Genomic DNA, 4,229 nt, shown 5'->3' on the forward strand with positions numbered 1-4,229 from the left:
TGAGTCGGTTATTTGCTCGTGAGGGAACACCTGTCGAGGGAAAATTATCCCCCACCCCCCACGTCGTCGTGCATCTATAACCCAGTTCAATGTTATTTTCCTGTTCTCCAGCCTGACTCCGCCCCCCCGTGGTTACCTGGCAGCAGGAAATAAAAAAAGCTGAAGTCTCTGTGTTGGTTTTACATTAACTAGTGGAGCTTTTCACCTGCTGGATCACATGAAAGCTTTTATTGTTCTCAGACACAAAGACACGTAGCTCCACCATCATGTGTTCACGACACGCCACTCCTCCTCGCCGGGATGCTGGTAGCTGCAGATGCTACAGCTGATTAGCTCTCTGCACAGTAAAATGACTGCAAACACAGACTTTATTCACACGTTTGACTCCAGCAGAGACAGCTTCAGGATTTAGTCTCTTTTTTTTTCTGTCCCACAGAACCTGTGAGGCTTCCTGCTGAAGAATCACCTCCGTAAACCCACCAGGACCGCCCCGTCCTCCTCTCTGAAAGTCTCAGTTCTGTCCTGCAGCTCATTTATCAACAGCAGGAGAAACCGTCACGTTTACAATCCATGACCAGAGACCAGGATCAGAACGAACCAACGACTCATTTCTTTAACGTGTCGCTTCAAACTGATGGTTTAATCATAATCTGAGGCTCTAATATGAATCACCTGTTTTCAGACCTCAGTTCTGCAGGAAAACACGTTTCTAAACCCATCAAACAGAGACAGGAAGAACGAGTAAAGTATGTGTGCGTTAAGTGTGTTAGCATGTTCGAGGTGTTAGCATGTTTGAGGTGTTAGCATGTTCGAGGTGTTAGCATGTTTGAGGTGTTAGCATGTTCGAGGTGTAAATTCAGTAAATCCAATAAACGGACCGGCACTAACAGAGTAACTTATTTGGACATTTTATTTCGCACATCTGAGAGTTTTAACGAGCAAACTAAAGAGAGTCTTAAAGTTTCTAAAGCTCTGGATTTTGAACGTTCTGCGTTCCTCTGAGGCCAACCGGACTTTTTTACTCCCTTCTTAAAGATGTTTGAGGAAAAATAGCATGTCTTCAAACAATCATTTGCTCAAAGCACAAATAAAGAGTCATTTTAGCTTGTACCCGACTCATTTTAGCTTGTACGTGACTCATTTTAGCTTGTACGTGACTCATTTTAGCTTGTACGTGACTCATTTTAGCTTGTACCTGACTCATTTTAGCTTGTACCAGACTCATATTAGCTTGTACATTGGCTCATTTTAGCTTGTGCTTTGCCCATTCTTGTTCTTTTAGCTTATTTTAGCCTCTGCTCTGACTGTTTCAACCCTAAATTAAAACTTTTTGAAACGTTTCAGCTCAGTTCAGCACTTGCAGGTTGAACATGTGAGAACTTTACTCTTCAGATCATCAGTTTTTAAAGGATAAAACTTAAAAACATTAAATGTTTTGTTATATTTCCTTGTTTCTGTAGAGATTTATCAGTTTTAAACACTTTGTGACACAAACACAGCTGCAGGGCAGACACTGTTGACTTTTCTGAGTCGGTTATTTGCTCGTGAGGGAACACCTGTCGAGGGAAAATTATCCCCCACCCCCCACGTCGTCGTGCATCTATAACCCAGTTCAATGTTATTTTCCTGTTCTCCAGCCTGACTCCGCCCCCCCTGTGGTTACCTGGCAGCAGGAAATAAAAAAAGCTGAAGTCTCTGTGTTGGTTTTACATTAACTAGTGGAGCTTTTCACCTGCTGGATCACATGAAAGCTTTTATTGTTCTCAGACACAAAGACACGTAGCTCCACCATCATGTGTTCACGACACGCCACTCCTCCTCGCCGGGATGCTGGTAGCTGCAGATGCTACAGCTGATTAGCTCTCTGCACAGTWAAATGACTGCAAACACAGACTTTATTCACACGTTTGACTCCAGCAGAGACAGCTTCAGGATTTAGTCTCTTTTTTTTTCTGTCCCACAGAACCTGTGAGGCTTCCTGCTGAAGAATCACCTCCGTAAACCCACCAGGACCGCCCCGTCCTCCTCTCTGAAAGTCTCAGTTCTGTCCTGCAGCTCATTTATCAACAGCAGGAGAAACCGTCACGTTTACAATCCATGACCAGAGACCAGGATCAGAACGAACCAACGACTCATTTCTTTAACGTGTCGCTTCAAACTGATGGTTTAATCATAATCTGAGGCTCTAATATGAATCACCTGTTTTCAGACCTCAGTTCTGCAGGAAAACACGTTTCTAAACCCATCAAACAGAGACAGGAAGAACGAGTAAAGTATGTGTGCGTTAAGTGTGTTAGCATGTTCGAGGTGTTAGCATGTTTGAGGTGTTAGCATGTTTGAGGTGTTAGCATGTTCGAGGTGTTAGCATGTTCGAGGTGTTAGCATGTTCGAGGTGTTAGCATGTTCGAGGTGTTAGCATGTTTGAGGTGTAAATTCAGTAAATCCAATAAACGGACCGGCACTAACAGAGTAACTTATTTGGACATTTTATTTCGCACATCTGAGAGTTTTAACGAGCAAACTAAAGAGAGTCTTAAAGTTTCTAAAGCTCTGGATTTTRAACGTTCTGCGTTCCTCTGAGGCCAACCGGACTTTTTTACTCCCTTCTTAAAGATGTTTGAGGAAAAATAGCATGTCTTCAAACAATCATTTGCTCAAAGCACAAATAAAGAGTTGCAGCAGGTTTGTGTTGATCTTATTTTATTGCATCTAACAGCTAATGCTAACTAGCCTCAGTGGTTTATAAGAGAGCTACAACTAAAAAGGTCAAACATTAAAAATAAAATATTTAATAACCTTAAAGAGTTTGGAGCTTGATTTGTGGTTTTCTTGTTCTAATCACTAAAACTTAGAAGTAAAAAAAAATAGTTTTTTCAATTATTGCTTTTTTCCAGAACAGAAACCGTGCATCAGCTCAAGATATGTCACAGATTTTCACTTTAAACCACAAGAAGCAGCACTTCTGTATTTATTAAAGCTTTAAATTTGAGCTTTTTCTTTAAATTTCTCTAAATTACAACCAAACTGAACAAAACATGTAACTAACGTCCTGTTTAAAGGGGTAAACAACGAGGGAAGAAGTGAAAACGTGAGTCTGGGCCGAGCCGCGACATGCCTTTTTAATTCACAACAGCTGAAATAATCCAGAGGAGGAGGAGGAGGAGGAGGCGCAACACATTTTACACAGAAACACACACATTCACATCAGATGAGACAAAACACACAATAATTTTCTGCATCAGTCACAAACATAATGTGTCAGAGTCAGCAGGTGATCTGAACGTTTGATTCAGATTATTTATCAGATCATTTATCAGATCATTTATCAGATTACTTGTTCCTGACCCACTGAACTCTTCCCTCGACCGTTTCTGTTTGTGTTAATTGAGCCAAACGTCTGAAAACAACAAATTCCTGCAGATAAATTTATGAGGCGCAGCTGGAAGGACTTCCAGTTTAATCTGCTGGTTTCAGTGTTTATTTAACCTCAAATATGTGGATAAAAAAGAGAATAAAAACAAATTTATTCAACATGTAGCTTCAGTTTATGACATTAAATCAGTGATTTTATGAGACCTGGCTGCTTTAAATAAAACCCTGCTTTTATTTTGAAGGGTTTCCAGGCAGTAAATGTTTGAGCTGCTAATTAATCAAATAAAAACTTGAAGAGAATCAGTAGAAAACAAGCTGCTGGTCCAGTTTGGCTCAAATTCTCCTCCCACTGTTAAAGAGTTCTTTGATTCGATGCAGAAACCTTTAACGAGTCTTTGAATAAAACTGCAGGATGGAGCGAGACGAGATTTAAAAACACATTTTACAAACGAGCAGAAGGAAGCAGAGGAGCTGCCGTCACCCCGAATAACCAGCCCTTCCCAGGAATGTCCATCTGCAGTGCCGGGCCGGGCCGGGCCGGGCCGGGCCGGGCCGACCTCAGTGCGCTGCTCTGCAGAGACGTCAGCGAGCGTTCGCCCCCCGCCCACGCGCCGTCAGCTGCTGGGGGACGCAAGCAGCCGAGGGCCTGCAGGAGGACGCCGATATCACACCCCGGTGTGTGTGAGGGTGGGGCCGACAGGACAGCTGGGATTCTGGTTACAACCCGAAAAAAGCCTGGAATTAGAAGCATCCTGTGATGGAGTACAGTCAGACACACACACACACACACACACAGAGACAGACAGACAGACACACACACACACACACACACAGAGACAGACAGACAGACACACACA

The 4,229-nt window shown here is 42.7% G+C and overlaps 1 protein-coding gene and 1 long non-coding RNA gene across 2 annotated transcripts in view; one reads left to right on the forward strand and one right to left on the reverse strand.

Annotated features, from left to right (window-relative positions):
• The window catches only part of macf1a (microtubule actin crosslinking factor 1a), a gene marked incomplete at its 5' end in the record, with an annotated part of 93,266 nt that overhangs the window by 52,157 nt on the left and 36,880 nt on the right, over positions 1 to 4,229 (reverse strand).
• On the forward strand, positions 133 to 2,332 carry LOC106529125 (uncharacterized). The gene is made up of 3 exons (XR_001311597.1): positions 133 to 763; positions 798 to 848; positions 2,308 to 2,332. It is a non-coding gene; the product is annotated as an uncharacterized LOC106529125 (long non-coding RNA).

Source organism: Austrofundulus limnaeus, unplaced genomic scaffold (assembly GCF_001266775.1).
Source record: "Austrofundulus limnaeus strain Quisiro unplaced genomic scaffold, Austrofundulus_limnaeus-1.0 Scaffold424, whole genome shotgun sequence".
In the NCBI taxonomy this organism is placed as follows: domain Eukaryota; kingdom Metazoa; phylum Chordata; class Actinopteri; order Cyprinodontiformes; family Rivulidae; genus Austrofundulus; species Austrofundulus limnaeus.